Here is a 25,190-nt window from a genome sequence, read left to right as displayed (position 1 = left end):
CCCCTCACATCCAGATCTTCCTCGGTGTTCATCTATTAGACCTTTTTTTTTTTAATTGAAGTTCTACACCTGTATAGTCGTCATATCCATTCCAAATATAAGAGCTCAGCCCAGTGATCTCCACTTGTCTGAGAAAGAGGTCAAGAGCAAGGATCCTGAAACATAAGTAAACGAATTCACTTACAAAAGAATGGAATAAGAAGGGCATATGAAAGAAGAGTATCAGCAGAAGCCAGAATAATAGGGATCCATAGCTGATCAGTTACTACCTTTCACCATGCTGGCAAAAGGTTCTCATAGGATACTTAGGAGTATGAGTATTCAAAAAATTAAAGTTGAGGCTTGGAGAGGGGGAGGAATGAGGAGGACTCGGGCCCTGCAATTTGGCCTATCTAGCACAAACATAAATTTCAGCGAAAACATCAGGACCTCGCAACTGCTTCCCATCTCGTTCTTGTCTGGTAAGAGAGAGCTGGATGAAGTCTCTGCTGGATGAAGTGATGAAGCCAAGATGCATCAGCTTCTGGTTTTGCCCTCAACCTGTCCTGGGAAGACAATTAGACAAGCTTCTCTGGCATTATGGGGTTTTCCTGTTTAAGCCGAATCAAGCACATAAGCTAAAGTAAGCTGAGTTTTCTCAAAAGCTTCCAAATTACTCTTTGTGGGTCATGGCTAAACATTAGTTGTAGGAGAAAGTGGATGCAGTAGCCAACAAATCAGTATGTAGTCATCAGTTCCATTTTCCTAGCTGTTTTGAAAATGACATATAAAACAGGACATGGAGGCTTTAGGGTTTAGATGTTTGGATGACTTTCTGCATTAGACCTCTTTGATGATTAAAGCATCAAGTTCTAAATGAGTGTAATGCAAAGGCAACTCTAAGACAAAGTATGATGAGTGCAGGAAAATCATCAGCATTCAAATTCTTTATGTGAGGCCATGTGCCTGGATATAGATTTCTACCTTATTTCTCATAAACAAGGTCCGTGGTCCTGGAGGAGTAGGAATTACCAGATCAAGACTGATGGGACAAACCTAGAATATCTTGAGTTTATTAAATGCAGTTGAAGCATCTTTTGAACAGAGGTTGAAAAGAAATATTCAAGAGGAAAATAAGATTGATAAAATTAAAATACAAAGATCAAAAGAGGAACTGCCAGCAACAAAATGGAACCACAGAAAATGAAAACATAAAATATAAACGAAGAAGAAACACGGGGCTCAGAAAGAAGAAAGTAGGTTTGACCAGCACATGTATACCCCAGTATACTGATTCTCAAACTTGGCTGCACATTAGAATCCCCTGAGAAATTTTTTTAGGTACTAATGCCTAGGTCCCGCCTCTAGAAATTCTGATTAATTGGTCTGAGGGGAGGTTGGGAAGGGAGGTAAGATTAGCATTTCTCCTTTTCAAGCAACTCGCGTGGTCATGTCTGATTGATATTGCTGATTAAGATCGATTGGACCTCAATACTCATGTCCACAATAGGAGGCTTGTAACAAGTATAACAAAGAACGGACTAAAGCCCCAGTGTTTCTTCGTGCCTTTTTTAGTCCCTGTGCTATCTATATGCTTTCTTTTCAATCTGTTGATTACCATAATGCCCCTCAAATTCTTGAACAGAGTTTGGCAATATGATGGATGCGGGGAAGTTTAGCTATATGAGAAAGCAAGAGTCAATTTGTAACAGAAAACCTACTTTACAGGAATGTTATTGCTAACCTCTAGGGGGAGCTGCACTCTCCTTCTCTTACCTGCTTTCTTTCGCGACCCCAAGAAGAATCGCTTGGGTTTAAGTTTAGGATTTTACTGGTTATTTGATATGAGATGGCACCACATTGCCAAGTTAATACTGTTATAATGTGGCTGTGGCCTATTTTGGCTTCTCTTCCTTGGAAAGCGAGGGGGAAAGAGAGTAAGACCTGCACTTGGGGTTTTTTTTGGAGGAGACAAGTAATTTATGCTGTTGGCTAAATGTGCACATATTAGCAGAGCAAAGAGGAGTCCTTCATGGCTCCATTGAAACCGCTTGGAGTTCTGCACTAGGCTTAGGACTTAACCTAATGTTTCTTTGCCTTGTGTTGCTCCACCTTCATCATCTATCAGGTTTTATCTGCCTCCTAGGTCCCCATCCTCACATTGAGGGGGAAGGTTGTTGTTATTGTTGTTTTTAAGTTTATTTGTTCATTTTGAGAGAGAGAGTGTGCAAAGGAGGGGCAGAGAGCGAGAGGGAGAGAGAGAAAATGCCAAGCAGCCTCCGTACTGTCCGTGCAGAGCCCCACGTGGGTCTCAAACTCAAGAACCATGGGATCATGACCTGAGCCAAAACCAAGAGTCAGTCCCTTAACCAACTGAGCCACCCAGGCAGTATTGTTTTATTTTGTTTTGTTTTGTTTTTTGTTTTGTTTTGTTTAAGAGAGAAGAAATTGTAAAAAGGATAGTTGTTTGCCATTCAGCCTTGAAAAAGATAAGGGAAGTTAAGCCAAAAATATCAAGGCTGAACTTCTGAGTTTAAATAATAGAAAAATAACAGTGCCTGACTTTGCCTTAATTGCCTATCAACATATCTATGACTGAAAGAAGCACACAAACTTAAAAACACTAATATTTAAAAGATGCTGAGCAGATGCTGAGCAAAATTGCTATAAACCATTGTCTCAGTTTGCTTGGGCTGCTATAACAAAATACCATAGACTGGCTGGCTTAAACAACCGAAATTTAGTCTCATAGTTCTGGAGACTGGGGAGTTCATGATCAAGGTGCTGGCCAATTCAGTTTCTGGTAGGAGCCCTCTTCCTGGCTTATAGACAGCAGCCTTCTTACTGTGTCCTCACATGGCAGGGAGAGAGCACTGTGTGTCTTTTCCTCTTCTTATAAGGGCACTAATCCCATCATAAGGACCCCACCCTCATGATTTCATCTAAACCTAATTGTCTCCCAGAGGCCTCATCTTGAAATACCATCATGTTGGGAGTTAGAGCTTCAACATACGCACTTTAGGGGAACACAGTTATGTCCATAGAAGAGAGAGGGTCAAATTGAGAAACACAATTCTGTCCATAGAACAGAGAGGGTCAAATTGAGAAACGTCATACCCTTTAAATCCTGACCTTGGAAAGAATACTAAACTTGGAGAGAATGAAGAAAGGATGTGGCTTCCATCTCTTACTGCATTAGCCTGTCATTCTACCAAAAAACTTTCCTTATCTATCAGGGAAGACCCTTTGAAGTGGGTGGACAGGCCATTCCTCCTGCTCTATTTTTAGCCACATACTTTCCTCTAAAGGGCGCTCAAGTGTTTAAACACATTCCTTACTCTTGAGTTCATAGCCCTTCAAAGTAGTATTCTGATACATTTCAAATATAAACAGATTCCAAATGTAATTTTAGGTAACATTGAAGCTTTTGGTGGATAAGGAAAAGAGATTAAAATCATCTTCTTGGATGCTTGTTCTTTAGATCGCTTTTGAACTCATTGATGATGTGACTGATGTGATAAGATAAGCCCAGATTTTCCTCTCCCCTGGAGAAGGCACTATATGAACTTTCTGCTTTAGACACCTGAGAAAGAACTATCTCCCAAAGGTATTGATCCAGTCTAATTGAACCTATGCACTGATTACCCCACTTTAACTTCAGCATAAGTAAATTCATAAAACTCCAAATGCTGCATGGTAGGTATTCGGATGTTAATCTAGTCCCTCATGTTTCACTCCCATTTTCAGCATAATTGTAGTTTTAGACATTCAGCATCTATATTGACAGGAATTTTAGAAAATAATTTATTAATATTCTTAACCAGGATTAATTTGGGGGGTGGGGAGAGCATTGCAATGACTTCTGTCATCAACTACCTGGAGTTGGGTCAAACTTCTCAGGTAAAGGACACTGTCACTCACAAGAATGCCCTCATTTCAGACAGTGGCTGCAAGTTGCGGTGATCCCCAGGCCTCCCTCACTTCTGACCAACTGTCTAAAAATTTGGGGGTTCCCACTATCCACTTAGGTTCAATAATTCACTATAACAATTCAAAGAACTTCAGAAAGCCAGTATATTTGTTATTAAAGTATTATTTTAGCAAAAGGATACAAATCATAAAGTGAGGTCTGGGAGGGTTCTAAACTCAACTCTTCCATTGCCCTCTCTTCGTGGAGTCGAGAAGCATTACCTTCCTTACACATCAACAGAACACTGCCAACAAGGGAGGCACACTCAAGCTTTGGTGTCCAAACTTTTATGGGGTTTTCATTACTTAGGCATCATTGTTAGAATCATCTGTTGAATTCAATTTCTAGCCCCACCCTCCCTCTCTGGAGACCTAGCTAATATCACTGTGGCTCAAAACTCCAGCCCTCTAATCACATGTCCAGACTCCCATCCTGAGTCATCTCAACAACACAGACGACAGGGGCCCACCCAGAGTCAGCCTGTTAAACTGTCAGGGCTGACCATAAATAGCAAAGACACTTTCCTATCACTCAGGAAATTCCAAGTATTTTGAGGCTGTGTCTCAAGGAACCAGAGAGAAAAGTCAACCAAGTTCTTTATTATACTTGCCACCCACTGGTCTTTGGCCATGCTTCTCTTTATATGTGTAACATCTAGAATAGCCAATGTGCGGTAGGTACAGGAGGCTTTTGACTCAATGTCACGGTACTTTTGACCACCAGTATCAGTATTAGCTTGCCAATGATTCAGTGTTACACCATAAATATGGTACATATAACTCAAAAAATAAGAGTAAAAAGATACTGACATGTTATTGGAGTCCCACTAAGTAGTTATGTAGCCGAACCAATGTGAGTTAATTCCTTGGTGAGTCACAGATATACCAGGTGGACTTGTCACACAAAGTAAACTTTATTGGCAGCAACAAAGGAGATCACAGGGAATAACTTCCAAAGCCATGATTCCCCGAGCAAGGGTGGATGGATTCCTTTTATTAGGGTTAGGAAGAATACTTAGGGAAGCCTTGTAATCATATGTAGAGGTGGGCATAAGGCTGTGCATATGCATATGCCTTATGTAAACATGCCTATACACACATTTTATGTTATGTAAATGAGGCTTGTGCTCATTTTAGTATTGTATATTAAAATGAGGTAAAGGTAGTTGTGATTCATTCTAGAGGTCACTGCATGGTCCATCTGTGCAGGCGCAAGTCAGGGATTTAACTCAAACCGGTCTGAATGGTCTGGGCAAGTGGGAGGTCTTGTCAGGGCAGTTGCTATTGCTAGAGTGGTGGTTTCAGTTTCCACTTCCCTGAGTTAAGAGATAAGCTGAAAAAAAGAGCTTAAGGAAAGACTTGGGACAGAGGTCGGTGAGTACAAGCAGGTGGGCAGTAAAGGTCAGGTCTTAGCGCCTAACTGGTGACAATTAGCAATTAGCCCATTCATCATCATATCAAATAACCAAAATGTCTCTCTGGGCAAGGCCACTCGGGTTTGCTGGCTTCCATGTTACTGTCTCATTTTCAAAAAATAGAAGTAGTCTAAGAAATATATGGCATCACCCTTTTAGGCATCTGGTATCAGAGCTAGAAGAGTATCATCCCTTGTTCTGAGCCTCGTTCCAAGTGTTAATGTAATACATTGGAATTCCCTTATCGTGTAACCTGTTCATTCATTTTCCCTTAGCAATTATCTCTCCTTCTCTCCATTTATACCCGAAATGTTTAGCATGTGTAAGGAATGTTAGTTTCAGCTACTGGACTGGTTTAGGTTGCCAGATATACTCCTTTATCAAGTACCTCCCCTCAGTCTACTCCAATCCATTTAAGGTAGGATTACAGAAGTAAAGAATGAATGAACTACCACTAGGTTGTACAGCTGCATTAACTGTCAGCATCAGTTTTGCCAGATGTGGTTAAGGCACAATCCACCCCATCAAGCCCTTAGGAATTCTGACCCAAAGGTTTAAAGATACAGTTTCTTGCTTACAAATCATCCGTGTTTCCAACACGTGCAGTGGTATCCCTCATACTAGGGTCACTGCGTTAGTAGGGAAAGGAAAAGTTGAGATGATGTGGGAAAGAAAGAAGAAATATAGTCATTGTCATACCATCCTTCTTCTCCTCCTCCTTTTCCCCAGATACACCAGAAAAGAAGAATAATTTGTGTAGTGGGAACCTTCCGTTGGCCCCCTTCATATTGAATGAGAGCACGCACTCATGAAGGTACGTAAGCCAGCCCTTTATGTCTATATCTCCTCCCATTGGTTTTAGACAACCACTGTTCCAGCTACCCATTCCAATTCTATTTTATTTTTTAAAAAAAATTTTTTTTCAACGTTTATTTATTTTTGGGATAGAGAGAGACAGAGCATGAACGGGGGAGGGGCAGAGAGAGAGGGAGACACAGAATTGGAAACAGGCTCCAGGCTCTGAGCCATCAGCCCAGAGCCTGACGCGGGGCTCGAACTCACGGACCGCGAGATCGTGACCTGGCTGAAGTCGGACGCTCAACCGACTGCGCCACCCAGGCGCCCCTCTTTTATTTTTTTTAATGTTTATTTATTTATTTTGAGAGAAAGAGACGGGAGGTGAAGGGCAGAGAGAGAGAGAAAGAAAGAGGGAGAGAGAGAATCCTGATCAGGCTCCATGCTGTCAGCACAGAGCCTGACTCAGGGGTCTCATGAACCATAAGATCATGACCTGAGCCAAAACCAAGAGTGGGAGTTGGATGCTTAACTGATTGAGCCACGCAGGCACCCCTCCCATACTCTTTTATGAGGAAGAGCTCTCTCTGCCATTGTTGGACAATATGGACTGTGAAATGTTCCTTAGTCTGAAGAATTGTGACTCAGTGGTCCAAATTGTTGCAACATTTTCTGTTGTGGTCATTTTATTGTACTTTTAGCATTTACATCTACTATCAGGTATGCAAAGCTTAGTCCAGACTGTCTATTCCTGTCTGGACCCATTTTTAGCCTTTTGGGGTTACTGGAGTCAGTCCATTTTGCCAGATACATGCAGGGCCTTCCCCCAGGGAGTCTTCCTCATGGCCCTCTGCCTTCTTTGCCCCTCTCTCTGGCAGAGAGAACAGTTCTAATGGAGATAGCAGTGCCCAGAAGAGTTCCATAATAAAACAGAAATAGTTTATTTCTGCAACATACTACAAGGGGATTGCAAGGAGGTACCTATGAGCAGGGAGCCTCTTTCCCCTAGGGCTGTCTTTGAAGCCACCTTAAAAGCTGCCAGACCCTATCACCACTTGGATAGTACCTTATAAACAGCCATCAAATGACCAACAAATAGCTGTTTGGTTTATGGATGGCAGTTCCAAAGCAAATGGCCAGCGTTTTGTTTGGAAGGTCATCTCTCTGATCAAGGAAGGTAAAACAAATCAGTGTAGTGGGCTGAAGGGCACACTGTTTGCCCCTGTGTTGGGGATCTTATTGCCTCTCGAACAGTGACCAAATATGTGGCTATATATATGGTCAGGCAGAAGAGCAACGGTAAAGTTGGCTACTAAGGGCTGCTCATATGGGGTGAAAATTACTGTGGTAATTTGGAGGGTACTTTAAAGTAGGGTATGTCAATACCCATCAGAAGAACCACCTTCCAGGACTAGAAGGTGATCAGAATCAATGAGTAGGTTTTCTGGTGCACTCATTTAAGGCAGCTATCTGGGTCCATTAAATGAGTGGATCTTGGGGGACCACAGCAATGAAGAGATGGGCTAAATCTAGACATACTCCTCCTGTACCCTCTGAAGTGCAAAACATTATTATCTGTTGTGAGGTAACAGTAGTGCAACTCTCATTTCCACCCCTTGATTCTTGGACTGTGAAGCTTGGCTGTGGGAGAAACAGTACCATGTATTAGACACTGATTCATAACATATAAGTCTTCTAGAGAACCTTGCCCCGGTCTGGCAAGGCACTGTCACCTGGCTAGCACTGTAACTGGTTCTTTGAAAAACCATTCTACTATTCTGTCAAGCTAGCTGCTTCAGGATGGTGGGGAAAATGATAAAACTACCAAATTCCATGAGCATGAGCCCATTGCCACACTTCATTTGCTGTGAAAATAAGTTTTTTGATCAGACGTAATGCTGTGTGGACTCCCATGACAGAATATTTTCCTTTATGAGTTCTGCATTTATGTTCTGCTTAGGGAAGTCTTCACTATTCCCAAGATTATATAAATATTTTGTATTGTTTTCTTCTAATACTTTCATGATTTCAGATTTTTTGTGTGTGTGGTAAAAAAACTCTATCTTTAATTCTTCTAGAATATTCTAATTATGAAGGGAGTGAAGTAGAGGTTAAAATCCATTTTCCCTCCAATGACTAATTAGTTGTCTCACCAATCTCCATTGGTTTGAATTGCCACTTTTATTGCATGCTGTTTTCTTTTATATGTTTGAATCTGCTTTTCAGTTTTCTGTTTAGTTTTGTATGCCAGTACCTGTATTTTATTTTCATGTTAATTTTTTAATATGTGATAGTTTGAGTCTGTGTTTTTCTTTTCAAAACTTCATTGATTATTATTTATTCCTCCAAATGTAGATTCATATTGTCAAGTTCAAAAAACTCTGCTGTAACTTGCTTTATGATATCATAAATTTTTTGATGTAATTTTATAATGTAATTTACAATTTTATAATGTAATTTACAAAAAAAATTTATAATGTAATTTACAAAAAAAAATTAAATGTAATTGACATCTTTACTATTGAGATTCTCTAATTAGAAATATGGTGTATTTTGTCGGATGGTCATTTCTTCCTTGTTTTCTTTGGATAGTTTTCTAGGTATTTGATACTTTTAGTTTCAACTGGGAATGAGGGTTTTTTCCACTAAATTTTCTTGCTTGTTCCTTTTCTATTACTCTTCATTGTTTTAATTTACTTTTGTGGTAATAGTCTCCTTTCTGTCCCTAATAACTTCTCCTCTACTCCATCCTCTCTATTGCAGAAGTCATCTTTCTAAATGGCAAATGTAATCATAAAAACCATTTCTAAATGGCAAAATGTAATCATAAAAATTTTTATGATAAAAAATCATAAAAAAAAATCATAAAATCATAAAATTTTATGTAAACATAAAAATCATAAAAATCAAAAAAACTCCTCTAAACCTTAACTCCTCAGTGCCTTTGGGATAATGTATAAGCTGTTTAACCCGGTAGACAAGGCCCCCTTCTCCTACCAGTTCTTCTAGCTTTATCCCTCACGGGTGGTCCTCTTCTCTCTCATTCTTCATTGATATACTGAACTAGCTTTAGTTCTCCAGATGCCCAACTGGCTATTCATGCTTTTGAACATGATATTTGCTTCAACTGAACCATCTTTGTCTGCTTTGTCCCTCCAGAAAACTCTTAATTTTCCTTCAGGAACCAATTCAACTGTTAACCTCCTGCTTAAAACTTTCTAAGAACCCCACAGAACTGATCAGCTTTTACCTTGTGCTACTACAAAACTTTGATGTAATCTTTATAGCTCTTGCCTAGAAGATATTGTATATTTGTTTCTCCTGCTAAATTGTGGGCTTTTGATGTCAGTTACGTTATATATGTATATAAAAAATACATAATATATACATATATATACATACATATATAATACATATATATAATACATATATAAAATACATATATAATATATAATACATAATATATAAATATATAATATATAGTTATATCTTATACATATATATGTATATATATAATATATATAAATGAAAAAAGTATGCAGGAGTAGGAGGAATATGGAAAGATAATATCTAATTCGAGCTAGGATAATGGGAAATTCTTCTAAGATGGAAGTGATACAAGTTGAGTATTTGAAAGGTATGAATTAGTCCAATGCATGATTTAGTAAAGAGTATTGAAGAGAGCAGGAATAGCTTTTGCAAAACTACAGCTTAAGAAAGCAAGGCCAATTACTTCAAGGAGGGTATACATATTTCACCAGGAAAATATAGCCCAACTTTGTAGAAAAATACTGTGGCCTCCTACCTGGTGGGAGTCTTGGTTGAGTATCTCAAAATAGAATGGGCACCTGCTTGTCTGGCTTCTAAGTATATGGAGTACATGAATCAGCCCTCAACAAAAAATAACAGTTTCTATTATCACTCTTCTTTTAATATTCTGTTCAAATATCTTTCCTAGAGGAGAGCTTTCTCAGCCCCATCTAAATTGAACTGGATGCCTTTCTTTGTTCCTCTAGCATGGCAATCCCTCGGCATTTATATGATCATGTTGTGTGCCTTACTCCCTTTTCTAGACTCGAATCTCTGTGAGTGTCATATTTATTTTTACATTCCTAGTATCTATCACAATGCAAAACATTTGGGGACCACTCAAAAATAATATAATCAGAACTACTATTTATTGTCTACCCCATGTGTCTGGTGAGTGTTTCTTAAATTAGAGGGATCCAGGAACTACTTAATGGTAGTTCACATCATATGGAATCAGTGAAACTGACATTACTTATTACCACTGTGACATTAAGAAATGTTTTCAATTCAGCTGTTATTTTAAAAACTCAACCAGGCACTTTTACTTTCCATATCTAATGTTCCTGATGTAGAGCAGTTTTACATGCACATGCTATCCATTTATTTACAAAGCACTGAAAAGGTACACATTCAGTGACTGTTATCTATTGCATACACAGTTTTCAATATTTCCTTTAACATAAATTAAGATCAAGAGTCATAATATTGATCAACTATTCTCTGCAAAAAATATAAGGTGTGGAGTAGAACTTGGACCTAATCTCCTTTATTTAGCAGGGCAACACCTACTCTTGTTACAAACCCAGTAGGTATCCTGGAATTACATATTCTGATGCACCTCTACCAGGCTATATTATGGTTTATGAAATCATCCAAAACTAACAAAAACATAACTTCTCCATAACAAGGTACTTCAGTGATGAATAAAATAAAAAGTTATTGTGCACTTCTCCCTCAAATAGGTACAGCACATATGGCAAATGATGATTCCTGCTCCACATACCCGTAGGTCCATCCAATTATGGAAACAAAATATCTACTAGATTGTAAATGTAATAATAATTGCTCATCCACACTGTGGGACATGCTCTAGTTAATGGGATTTTGTATCAGTCAGAGCTACCAATGGAGTAGAATGGAATTTTCAGAAATATATACAAGAATTTAATATATCATAAAAGTGGCATTTCTAATCATTGAGAATAATTATTTGATTAATGTTATGGGGATAAGAGTCAACCAATTACAAAAAACATAGACGTTGATTAATCCACTATCAACAGAAAAGGATCTAAGTTATTCATATTAAAAATGCTATAGATAATTCATAATTTATTCAACCTGTCTCCTTTTGTTGAAGAATGAGTTTCCAACTTGGGGTCATTGCATACGATGTAATAAATATCTTTGGCCTTTTATCCTATAGGTTGATGTACTTATTTGTAAAAAGTGGAGTTATAAAAATAGGAATGCAGAATTAAAATGTATATGCATGTTTCATTACAAAAGATAGTGCCAGATTACTTTCCCAAATTACAGTAACTACAGTAGGAAGATTTGTAGGATGACCTCCTCCTCCTCCACATACACCTGTAATAATCCCCAGTACTCAGAATATTGTAGATTTCCTGATTATGTCAACCTGTGGCTGACAGCCAGCAAAGAAATGGGGGGCCTCAGTCCCCATAACTGCAGGGAAACAAATTCTGCCAACAACCAGTGAGATGGAAGGAGGCCCAGAGAAGAGCTGTGGCCCTAGCAGACATTTTGATTTCAACCCTGTGTGATTCTGAGCAGAGAATCCAAGCACACCCTCCCTGGATTTCTGACCCATTGACGCTGTGAGCTAACACACTTGTGTTGTTTTGATGGTAATGTTACACAGCAATAGAAAATTAATACAGTAAGAACTCACCCTTCCAATGACAATGTACAAGATAACATTTTCCTCATCTTACCAGCATCAAAACTAACTATAAATATTGTTTAATTGAGTAGATTTGATAAGTAAAAGAAAATGGTATCTCATTATTGATACATTTTCAATAAAGAATATCTTTATTTTTTATTTGTTTAGATTTCTCCTTCTGTGAGTTGCCTATTCATATACTTTAACCATTTTGTCCTTGAGTCATTTGTCCAACCCTTGTCAAGGACTTCAGCAACCCCAAGCAGTTGTGCACATGCTGAACTGAACTATTGCACTTTCAAAGTCTAGTGGGGATGGAAACAGTAACCCAAAGGGTTTAGATAGTTTGTACTCATGGCACAGAGGGCAGCATGTACTCCATGTTCACATCTGCACCCCTTGTTCCCAAGGCCATGTGGGGAGGGACAGGGCTTGTGTGGACAGCCACATAACTGGGTGCTGTCACAGCTGAGGAACCCCAACCTTAGGAAACTTCTAATCTTTTAAGGGGCTACAAGCAGTTGTGTCCAAGCTTTGCACCACACAGAGATTCCATCTTCGTTATGCTGGACCAGAAGCAAATCTGCCCTCTGACCCTGAGAAAGACACTATTTCTAGTTTTGAAGGCTGTGTGCTACATGATCCTAGAAAAAATATTCTAGAACAAAAGCTGACACAAGATGTGTGAAAACACCGTGGAGAATTGCCTCCAAACAAACCCGCCTCTTGTTTCCACACTTCTCTGAATATACCATTCTGTTGGCCATTCTCATCTGACTGATGAGATAAGACCACATCCGTTCAATTGTAAACACTTGCAGATCTCTTATTACCAGTGTTTTCTAGGAGAGAGGAGAGAATTATGCACAAGAATTACAATTCCAAGGGCACACGTTGTGTTCCTGAAAAAAAGCATTTTCAGTTGTTGGGAGAAAAGTGATTTTGATTGTTGTGGACCCTCCTCTTCCACTGGGACATGCATCAACCATTGGGCACAGGTTAACAGTGCCTCCTGGGCTTAATTCCAGGAATGTAAGGATGGATCTGTAATTTATTAAGGTAGCAGAGCACATAGTTATAAGACCTTTATACACACACACACACACACACACACACACACGCATTCAAATCTTACAACAGTGTGGTTGATAATAATATCATCATATTGAATAAGTAAAACAATAAAAGCATCTCAATTGGTTGTAAAAAAAATCGATAAAATCAGTTTTGTGATTTCTTTTTTAACTGAAATACAATTGACACACAAATTTCACATTACCTGTACCCATTACATTAGTTTCAGATGTACAACATAGTGATTCAACTCTATGTGTTATGCTAGTTCACCACAAGTGTAACTACCATCTGTTTCCATACAACACTGTTACAGTACCATTGATTATATTCCTTATGTTGAACCTGTCATCTCCATGACTTATTCCTTCCATAACTGGAACCCTGTATCTCCCACTCCCCTTTACCCATTTTGCCCATCCCCCCATTCCCTCCCCTCTGGCAAACATCCATTTGTTCTCTGTACTTACGGGTCTGTTTCTATTTTTTGTTTATTCATCTTTTTTTTAGATCCCACACATAAGTAACTCAAATGATATTTCTCTTTCTCAGTCAGACTTATTTTTTCTTACATAATACCCTCTAACTCCATCCATGTCCCAAATGGCAAGATCTCATTCTTTTATATGGCTAAGTAATATTTCATTGTATGTGTATGTGTGTATCTCTCTCTCTCTCTCTCTCTCTATATATATATATATATATATATATTAAATTGTATATAATGTATGTATAATAAAGTATATTATTTATACTTCTTTATTCATCTATCAGTGCACACTTAGTTTGCTTTTGTAAGAGTTCTTTTTAAGCCAAGATATAGTATAAAATCGAACGCTTTTTCTTGACTTTAAAATAACTCTTTGAAAATTTATAGTATGTTCCTATTTCCTTAAGATGATAAAGAACAATTTCAAGCCAATAATCAACACCAACATCATACCTAAGAATTAAAAACTAAAGATAGCTGTGTTAATCCCATGACAAAGAGAAAGGACAGAGGTCAGTGACAATTGTTTTTTGTAAAAAAAAATTTCAGTACAGATTGACAGAAAGATTAATCCACATCTACCCTAACTCTGCTATCCAGTGAGTGAAATTTTTCCTTAGGAAGACACCCTCTAAGCTATAGGCTCCACACTTTCCCCCACCTGTCTTCCTCCTCCTCTCCTTGCCTAAACTACTAATATAGCCTCAAAGTGTACACAGTTGTTCCCAATTTCCCATGTTTGGAAAAGACTGAAGCACCAGTTCAGCCCCCTGTAATTTTGCTCGAGGGAAAAGCACATGAAGGTGGAAGTGAATGAAGGAGCAGAGAGTATGAAGAGAGGACGCACTGAATCTGCAAGCCACAGGAAAGAAGCTGACCTCTAGCCCAGGTGCATCCCTGGTTAGCTCCCATGACCATCATTAATTTATGGACTCCACTTGGTAAAGACTTCCTATTTTACCTTCCAAATTTACAAAAATGTTAGCACTCACCTGCTTTTTAGAAAGGGAGATTAAAACAGGTGACTCGAAAGCAGGATTACAGGAGGAACTTGCTCATCTGTGAGCCAAGAACCAGGCTCCTGGGTCCCTCAGACTCCCCAGGGCATTCAGCACTGCTGCTTTATTTTCTGCAACTGGATGTTAAGTCAAACCTCTGTATGTAATGCTGTGATAAATCTCTGATTTCTGAAGACAGAATTTCTCTCCCTTTCATCCAAGAACATACAGTTACAGTCCCTCAAAATAAGAACCCTAATTTTTCAGAACAAGTCAGCTATAATCATAATGCTTCAAACGTTCCAGGTGTTTGTAAGACCATCAGTTAGAGTGAAACCTTTTCTTTGAACCCATTCAACCAGAGTGAAACTCTGCCTGTGGTAAAAAAGAAAGCAGCACATGGTTTTATGGTACTCGCCCCACCACCTTCCATGGTGGTGAGACAGAAACCTGTCTGGAGTGAAGAACACGGGGGAATTTGTAGCAGTTATTATCTGTCATAAATGTAACTGCTCCAGATGTGTTCTGTCCAGTCAACATCTGATGTCTTGACCATGAGAATAACCAGAAACAGGCCCAAATACAGACCTAAAGGAAAGTGGGGTCTTAAACCTGGGAATCAGAAGTCGGCCATGGCCTGTGTAGCCCTTTTAGGCTACTGACTCCAATTTTTAGGAATGCTCTATTTCTAGGCCTCCTGGGAATTTCAACAGTAGGAACAAAAAATGAGGGGTGAAAGGTGATAAGAAGAAAGAGACACTGTCAACTCACATGTAAGTTACTTAGCATAAAGCTGGGATATATTAAGTACTTAATAAATGAACTGAGCACAATTCCAATAATGATGGCTACTAAGTATGAATCAGATGTAATGCTCAAAGCTTTGGGTAATCATTGAATTACGTCTTCACAATAGTCCTATGAACTAAGTATAGTTATTGCCCCATATAATGGACGGGAAACTGAATTTCAAGGCCAGTGAGTATTCTAACTAGTGATGACATAGCTCATCAATGACAAACTGGAACTAGAGACCCACTCGGTCTGATTCCAGGCTCACGGTCTTAACCACTGTGTTATACGATCAAGCTAAGAGGAAAGGTTCTTGACAGAAATAGCATGATGAGCATAAGAGGGAGGATTACACTCAGGGGGAGAATGACTCCACAAAGATTCCCAGGCAGTATACCCAATTAATGGGTAATCTGTGTGATCTGTGCATCTAGAAACATATCATTCCTATCCTCTCAGATAAGACCCCAAGTCTCATGTTCACTTTCCCTCGACTTTCTGGACAATCTGAAATTCCTATGTTCCTATGTTCCTCTATTACATGCATCCAGAGATTTTTTATTATCTTCTTAACTACTATACACCAGCACCTTGCACAATGCTTGCTATGGAATAGATGATCAGTTAATTGTTTAAACTAATGACTGAATCAATAAATGAATTTATACATCTCTTATGCTCTTCCTCCTGATCCTTCAAAATGATGCATTTCTGGTTATCTCTAGCCTCCTTGAGATTAGCAGAAATTTTTTTTATTTTTATTTTACTCCCATTTATTTCAGATTCCAGCTTGGATGGAATACTTTGATAACACTTATCTTTGTCTTTATTTATTTTTTTATTTTACTTTAGAGAGAGAGAGAGAGAGAATGGGGAAGGGGCAAAGGGAGAGAGAGAAAGAATCTTGAGCCCCAATGTGAGGCTCAATCCCACAACCCTGGGATCATGACCTGAGCTGAAATCAAGAGTCAAATGCTCAACTGACTGAGCCACCCAGACGCCCCTGTCTTTGTCTTAAGTAACTACCACCATCTATATGTAATTTCCACACCAGCATGAAAACTCTAAGAAGAGGAGCTCTAGGGAACTGTCACTGGAATATAAAGTTCTCAAACAATTACCCTTAACATCTTAACAAATCAAATATGATCCCAGAGCACAGTTAGTATATAAGTGATTGTATAAGTCTGGAGAAACCATCTTTCCACGCAAAAGATATTTCAATTCTAGTAGGGAAAATGGCAGGCACAAAAAGCGGAAGAGATCTCCAGGATACACGACCCAGCTACCAAAGCATCCTTGAAATAGATTGATATAATGATATAGCTTGGCCAATTAATTAGGGAGGAAGGCAAGACCAGAACTCCCAGTAAAAGCCCTAGAAACCCTGTAAGTTGTGCATACAGTGACTGCATACAAAATAGATTAGGTTGCCAACTGTCAACAGAAAACATCTTGAGGAACATCACTTCTGTAATTCTCTGTATTTGAAGAGAAATTCATATTAGCACACAAGAAACATAGGAGCTACCTTTCTTGTTTAGTGAGCATAAGTTGTTCTTGGCAGAAATTCTCTTTTCTCCTGGCCACTGACTCAGTTATCACTTGGTGATTCTCAGGAATTAGCCAGCTAGTTTCCTATAACAAAATTTAGGTCAAAACTACAACTTCTGTTTTTTTTTAAAAAAAAGGAGTGGTAATCAAAGGCACCCCGACATTTCAAAATCAAATATATATCTGCGTTTCTCATCTCTCTTTTATTCTCTCAGTGACATTCAACGCTGCACTCTTCCTTTGTAAAACTTTCTCTCCTGGTTTGAGGTTGTGCTCTCTCCTGGTTTTTCTTTTAAGTTTATTTATTTATTTTGAGAGACAGAGAGAGAATCCCAAGCGGGCTCCACTGTTGATTTCATGAACTGTGAGATCATGACCTGAGCCAAAGCCAAGAGTCGGATGTTGAATGGACTGAGCCACGTAGGTGCCACTCTCCTGGTTTTTCTTCTGGTTCCTTGGACACTATTTCTTGTTATGGAAGAGTCAAAATATACAAGGATACATTATATTCTACATGGAAACATCTCATGCTTAAATCCTGGATGCTTTGGTATAGAATCCTGGATTTGACTCTATGACCTTAGACAAATTATTCCATGCATCTAAGCTTCAATATTTTCATCCTCAGAGTGAGAGCAAAGACATGGGAATCTGGCAGAGTGTTAGATACACACTAAATTTCATTTATATATCATCATCAGAAATTGAATAAGCATTGACACTGGACTGCATTTCACAGGGAGTTATTATATACCCCCCTTTAATAATTAAATAATTATTGAATAATTATTATTATTATTTAAATCAGTTTACACAACAATGCTAAAATTACTCCATTTTTTAAAGATAGCAGTTTGACAATTTCTGGTGGCTCGAAGTGAACCAACATATGATTGGTTCTCTGTGTTAGTTTTTGGATGTAGGTAGAGGGATGGGTTGATCACAACATCTACAGAGGACGGTTATTGTACTCATTATCCAGGAGATACTTGCTGAAAGATTTACATATCTTATCTCATTTAACACTCACAACAATCCTGTAAATGAGATACTAAAATATTCCTGTTTCACAGAAGAGTAAACTAAGGCACAGAAAGAACGAGAATCTGCCCAGTCACACATCACTAAGTGGCAGAGCCAGGTATGTCTGATGTCAAACCGTCTCCTGCTCACTCTCCACCCCAAACTTCTTATCAAAAATCTGCTTCTTCTTTGTGGTTCTAGAGTCAATTTTTGGATTTTAGCCTAGACATTTAAACCCCCTGCTTCTGAATAATATGTATGTAGATATTCAGAATAAAATTGTTAAATTCTATAAAGTCTGATGTCTCTTTTAGCTTGGACATGTGATGATTCTTTGATTTTATACATATAATAAATTCTTATTAAGGTAAAAGTGAAAAGTGACTGATAAAAATTTTGGTATGTCACCTGCACTGACCAACTGAGGCGGCACTTGCCATTTATTAAGTAATAAGTGCTTTCATTTAAAAAAAAAAAACTAATTTTGAAAGAGAATTGCAGGCATTGACTACAAGCCAATGGCAGCAACATCATTCAGCAGCCAATCTGTCCCAGATCTATCAAGACGTACTATACTGATAACTACCTTCTCTATGTCAAAAGTGAGTTATTCGTTCAACAAATAGTTGTGACAGACACTGGATTCAGCCGAACATGGTTCTTAAAGACTACTTTTTGCCTATATGGTGGACTACACTCTCTGCAGGACTCTTCTCCTCCTGTTTCCTGGATGAAACACACCTAAATGCATTTCTGGGATATCTGTGAAGGCTCCAACCAACAACAGCCCCAGAAAACCAAGTCCTCCCTCCCCCACCAAAAAAGAGTGAGTTGAAATCAGAGTAGGAATCCATGAGGAATAAGCAAGAGAAAAATGTAAGATTTTCTGCAGGTCATTTGATCAGAACTGCAGCTAAACGAGAAACTAAGCCTCAGATTAGGCAACCTATATCAAAAACTCCCACAGAAAGTCAGAAACCTAGAAAGAGGTGAAAGTGGTCCCAGTTTGGTAGTGCCTCCTGGATGCTGGTAGAAACAACTGGAAATCCTTTACTAACTGAAACTACTTCCAGTTTATGGCCTCAGGATCCTCATAGATTAACTTCAACCAGCTAGGAACTCAAAGAAAAATTGCTTAGTTTCCCAGTCACCAAAAGCACCTGAGAGGGTGTTTCCCTGACTGAGTTTCCTAGACTGAGAGGGAAAACAAAACAAAACAACAGTAAATTTAGAGAACAAATTACTAAAACTCTGGAATTAGCTGATACCTAATATAAAATAATTATGTATGAAATGCTTCTAGAGATGGAGTCACAAAAATGAGCAATAATCAAAAGACTATCATAAATGGACAGGCAGGTGTGAAATTAAAAAGTATAGTTGTCGAGGAGGAGTTTTGAAAACCAGAGAGAAAAGGCAGATCACCTACAAAGGAATAAAAAATTAGATTAAACTGGCAGCTGACTTTTCAACTATAACAATGGAAGCCAAGCTAGTGTTTTTAAGGTGTTGACAGGAAATAACTGTCAACCAAAAATTGTGTGCTATTAAGACTACCTTTCAAAAATTAAGTTTAATAAAGACATTTCAGATAAATAAAACTAGTAGTCACCACCAACAGACATCCCTAAAGAGACTTCTAAGAATATATTTCAGGCAATAAGGAAAATGTTCCCTGAAAGAAGTCTAAGCTGGACTTAGAAGCTGAAAAAAATTATGAGCAAAGAAAATGGTAAATATATGGGTGAATTTAAACATTTTATTTATAGGAAAACCATAATAATAAAGACTGATCAATGGGTTAAAAAAGAAAGAACCTAAGAACGTGTATGGCAGTAATAGTATATAAGCTAATACAAAAGTGAATGAAAATAAAGTCTTCTAGATCCTTATCTTGTTCAGTAAAGTTAGACTTTGATATTTGATGTTTGATATTTGATGGCAAAGTTGCAAGAGTAATTACTGAAAGCATAGAAATAAAAATGAAAAACTAGAGGGGAAATAAATAAAAATTTAATTAATAAAAAGACAAGAGAAAAGCATGAAAAAGTAGAACAAATACAAAGCAACAGTAAGATGGAGTGGGAAAAAAAAGTCAATATATATGAGAATAAATTTTTTTAACTGTGATGAACTAAAGTCAACAATTTAAAAGATATAGATTGTTCACTTAGATTTTTAAAAATTGAGTTATATCCTATTCACAAGAGAGCCAGTTAAAGCCTATTTACAAGAGAATTGTCTAAGGCTGTCAGCAAACTATGGCCTATAAGCAAAAATTATGCTCACTGCCTGTTTTTATGAAGTTTTATTGGAACAAGACATGCCCATTTGTTTACATATTGTCTATGGTTGCTTTCACTTTGCAACAGCAGAGTTGTATCATTGAAGAGAGTATGCACTGCAAACCTGAAAGTATTTATTCTGGAACTTTACAGAAGAAAGTTTGCTGATTCCTGACCTAAAATAAACATGTGGCAAGGTTAAAAGATTCAGTTAATCTAGAAGACATATTTTTTTAATTAACTCTTTGCAACTAAGAAAGTAACAAAACCTTGACAAGACAATTTAAAGACAACATAACTAGGGGTGCCTGGGTGGCTCAGTTGGTTAGGTGTCCAACTCGAATTCAGCTCAGGTCATGATTTCACAGTTCATGGGGTCCAGCCCTGCATCAGGCTCCACACTGACAATGAGGAGCCTGCTTAAGATTCTCTCTCTCCCTCTTTCTGTACCCTTTCTCCACTCTCTATCTCTTCTCTCTCTCTCAAAATAAACATTAAAAAAAAAAGACGACATAAGTAAATAGAACAGTATACTATGCTCATGGATTACAAAACTTAAAATTGGTGAGATGTCATTTCACCCCAAATTGTTCTATAGATTCAGTTCAATCTCAATCTAAATTCCCAGCAGAGGTTTGTTTTGTTTTGTTTTGGATTTTAAAAGCTTATTCTAAAATTTATATGGAAATGTAAAGAACCTAGAATAGCCAAGGCAGTCTTGTAGAAGAATAAAGGTGGACAACTTACACTATCTGACATCAAGACATTATGAAACTGAAGAAATTAAGACAATATTACAATGGCACAAAAATAGAGCAACAGTAAAGAATAGAAAGCCATAAAAATACCCACACATATACAGTTACCTGATTTGTGTCAAAGATGCCAATTCAGCAGGAAAAGGATAATCAATTCAAAAACTAGTGACAGATCATTGGATATCCAATTTTAAAAATTAACCTTAGTTCCAACTTTATAGAACATCTAAAAATCTATTCCGAAGAGATCATAAGCCTAAATATGAAAGCTAAAGCAGTAAAAATTTCTCATAGAAAAAAATAGAAGAATATTTTCTTGAACTTGGAAAAGAGAAAGGTCTTTTAAACAGGACACAGAAAGCACTAACCTTAAAGAAAAGATTGATATATTGGACTTCCTTAAAACCAAAAGTAACTATTAAGATAATAAAAGCCAAGCCACGCAGAGATTTTTTTAATACATATATTTGACAAAGACTTATTATCTATATCTTTAAAATTCTATAAATCAATTAGGGAAGGACAGACAAACTAGTGGGGGTGAAATGAGTAAAAATCCAAATACTTACTCAAGGAAAAAAAAGAGAGAGCGTGAGATCCAAATGGCCAAAAAGCATATGAAACTGTGCTCAACATCATTAGTCATCATAGAAATGCAAATTAAAAACCACAATGACATACCAGTACACACCCACCAGAATTAATAAAATTAAAATACAGACAATACCAAGTGTTTGCAAGGATGTAGAGCAACTGGAATTCTCATGCTAATAGTACTAATAGGAGAGGAAATTGGTGTGCTTCAGCTTACAAAACTATTTGGCAATATTTACTAAGATGATATACGTACTTAATTTATGACTTAGCCGTTCTACTCCTGGGCATTTACCAATAAATGTGAATGCTTATTCCCTCCACAGAAGGCATGCACAACGTTTGTAGAAAGGTCATTTATCATAGTTCCACCGTAGAAACAACCTAAATGACTAGGGAAGATAGATTGGGGACATATTCACACAATGGAGTTCTTCAGGACAATTTTTTTTTAATTTTTTTTAATTTTTTAATGTTTTTATTTATTTATTTTGAGAGATAGAGAGGGAGGGAGAGAGAGAATCCCAGGCAGGCCCCATGCTGTCAGAGCAGAGCCCGATGTGGGATTCAGTCTCACAAACAGGGAAATCAAGAGTCAGACACTTAACCAACTGAGCCACCCAGGCATCGCTTAGAACAACTTTAAAAAACAAATCTAAGGGGCGCCTGGGTGGCTCAGTTGGTTAAGCTTCAGACTTTGGCTCAGGTCGTGATCTCAGGGCTCGTGAGTTTAAGCCATGTGTTGGGCTCTGTGCTGACAGCTCAGAACCTGGAGCCTGCTTTGGATTCTGTGTCTCCTTCTCTCTCTCTGCCCCTCCCCTGCTCTCTCTCTCTCTCTCTCTCTCTCAAAAATAAATAAGCATTAAAAAAATTTAAATCGGGGCTCATGGGTGGCTCAGTTGGTTAAGTGTCTGACTTCAGCTCAGGTCATGATCTCATGGTTCACGAGTTCGAGCCCCACATCGGGCTCTGTGCTGACAGCTCAGAGCCTGGAGCCTGCTTCAGATTCTGTGTCTCCCTCTCTCTCTGCTCCTGCCCCACTTGTGCTCTGTCTCTGTCTCTTAAAAATAAACAAATATTGGGGCACCTGGGTGGCGCAGCCGGTTAAGCATCCGACTTCAGCCAGGTCACGATCTCGCGGTCCGTGAGTTCGAGCCCCGCGTCGGGCTCTGGGCTGGTGGCTCGGAGCCTGGAGCCTGTTTCCGATTCTGTGTCTCCCTCTCTCTCTGCCCCTCCCCCGTTCATGCTCTGTCTCTTTCTGTCCCAAAAATAAATAAAAACGTTGAAAAAAAAATTTAAAAATAAACAAATATTTAAAAATTTTAAATAAAAAATAAAATACAAGATAAATCTGATACACAAAACAATATAAATTTCAAAATCATAATACTAACAAAAAGGTACAAAAAATACACGTTGTATATTTATATTTATATGAAATTAGCCATATTAACAGATTAAAAAACATATAATTTCAATAGATGAAGAAAAAGCACACAAAATTCAACACGCTTTTATGATAAAACCTCCCAGCAAACTTGAAGTGAACCAACTTCTTCAACCCGAGAATGAGCATCTGTAAGAAACCCACAGCTAGTAGCACAATGAATATTGAAAGACTAAATGTTTTCCCCTAAGACTAAAAAGAAGGCAATATATAAAGAAGTCTTACACTGAATGCTTAAGAAGATAATCCAATTTTTTAAATGGGTAAAATATTTAAATAGTCATACCACAAAAATTACACAAATGTCTGATGAGCACATGAAATGATGTTCAACATCATTAGTCATCAGGGAACTGCAACACAAAACCACAGTTAGATAACTACACACATTAGAATGTCTAAAATTTGAAAGACTGACAATAGCAAGTATTGATGAGGATGTGGAGAAACTGAAATTCTCATATATTCCTGGTGAAAATCGAAAATGATACAAGCATTTTTTTTTAACGCTTGAGCCATTTCTTATAAAGTTAAACTTACATGTACCATATGTCCCAACAATCCCACACCTAAGTAATTACCCAAGAAAAATGAAAATATGTCTCCACACCAAAACCTATATGTGTACATTCAAGGCAGCTTTATTCATAATAGCTGAAAGCTGAAAACAACCCAAACATTCATCAAGAAATAAATCGATAAGCAAAGTGTGATCTATCCATCTCATAGAATACCAATCTGTAATAAGAAGGAAATAATTATTGTTACATACATCAACACAGATAACTCTCAAAAACATTCTGCTGAAATAAAGAAACAGAGACAAAGAGTAGATGATAATTGTTTCAATTTACTTGAAATTCTACAAAAGGCAAAAAACATTTCTAGTAAAAATAGGTTAATGGGAGAGAGAATGACTGCAAAGGGTCATGAAGGTACATTTGGGGAAGATGGGGAAGGTCATATTTTAATTGTGGCGGTGTTTTCATAGGTGTATACATCCACTGAAACTCATCTAACTGTATTCTTAAAAAGGGTGCACTTTATTGTTGATAGCACTGCTGTAAATGTCCAGCAACTGAGGGGTGCCTGGGTGGCTCAGTCGGTTGAGCAACCGAATCTTGATCTTGGCTCAGATCATGATCTCACACTTTAGTGAGTTTGAGCCCCTCATAGAGTACAGAGAATTCTCCCTCTCTCTCTCTGTCCCTCCCCTGCCTCCCCTGCTCAAACTCTCTCTGTCTCTTTCAAAATAAATAAATAAACTTTTTTAAAAATGTCCATTAAAAAAATAATAAATAAAATAAAAAAATTAAAAAATGTCCATTGACTGATGAATGGATAAAGAAGATGTGGTGTGTGTGTGTGTGTATGTATGTGTGTATGTGTGTGTAATGAAATATTACTTGGCAATCAAAAAGAATGAAATCTTGCCACTTGCAACAATGATAGAACTAAAGTGTATTATGTTAGGTGAAATAGTCAATCAGAGAAAAACAAATATTATATGATTTTACGCATATGTGGAATTGAAGGGGAAAAAATGAACATAGGGGAAGGGAAGGAAAAATAAGAAAAACAGAGAGGGAGGCAAACCATAAGAGACTCTGAAATTCAGAGAACAAACTGAGGATTGCTGGAGGGAAGGTGGAGGGGGATGGGCTAAATAGGTGATGGGCAATAAGGAGGGCACTTGTTGGGATGAGCACTGGGTTAATTACATGTAAGTGATGAATCACTGGGTTCTACTCTTGAAACCAATACTACACTGTATGTTAACTAACTTTAATTTAAATAAATAAAATTTATAGCTTGCACTTTAATGTGTGTAAATTAAATCTCAATAAAGTTTATTTAAAATACTATAGGGGCGCCTGGGTGGCTCAGTCAGTTGAGCGTCAGACTTTGGCTCAGGTCATGATCTCGCGGTTTGTGAGTTTGAGCCCCGCTTCGGGCTCTATGCTGACAGCTTGGAGCCTGGAGCCTGCTTCGGATTCTGTCTCCCTCTCTCTCTGCCCCTCCCCCGCTCATGCTCTGTCCTCTCTCTCTCTCCCTCTCTCTCAAAAATAAATCAACATAAAAAAATAAAATAAAATACTATAGATTAGGGGTGCGTGGGTGGCTCAGTTGGTTAAGAGTCCAACTTTGGCTCAGGTCATGACTCCTGGTTGGTGATTTTGAGCGCTGCATCGGTCTCCACGCTGACAGTGGGGAGCCTGCTTGAGATTCTCTCTCACCCTCCCCCTCTACCCCTCCCCCATTCTCTCTCTCTCTCTCAAAATAAATAAACTTTAAAAA

The 25,190-nt window shown here is 38.0% G+C and overlaps 1 protein-coding gene and 1 long non-coding RNA gene across 3 annotated transcripts in view; one reads left to right on the top strand and one right to left on the bottom strand.

Annotated features, from left to right (window-relative positions):
• The window catches only part of LOC147572690 (uncharacterized), a 471,113-nt gene extending 464,877 nt beyond the window's left edge, over positions 1 to 6,236 (top strand). For both annotated transcript variants that reach the window (XR_015245842.1, XR_015245843.1), the window contains exon 5: positions 6,093 to 6,236. This is a non-coding gene — a long non-coding RNA (uncharacterized LOC147572690). The remainder of the gene's footprint in view (positions 1 to 6,092) is intronic.
• The window catches only part of TNFSF4 (TNF superfamily member 4), a 189,229-nt gene that overhangs the window by 57,966 nt on the left and 106,073 nt on the right, over positions 1 to 25,190 (bottom strand). The gene's annotated exons all lie outside the window — the stretch shown is intronic.

Source organism: Puma concolor, chromosome E4, assembly GCF_028749965.1.
Source record: "Puma concolor isolate L17-30 chromosome E4, mPumCon1.1.hap2, whole genome shotgun sequence".
In the NCBI taxonomy this organism is placed as follows: domain Eukaryota; kingdom Metazoa; phylum Chordata; class Mammalia; order Carnivora; family Felidae; genus Puma; species Puma concolor.
Note: the sequence above shows the minus strand (reverse complement) of the source record. Positions and strands in the feature narration are given on the sequence as shown.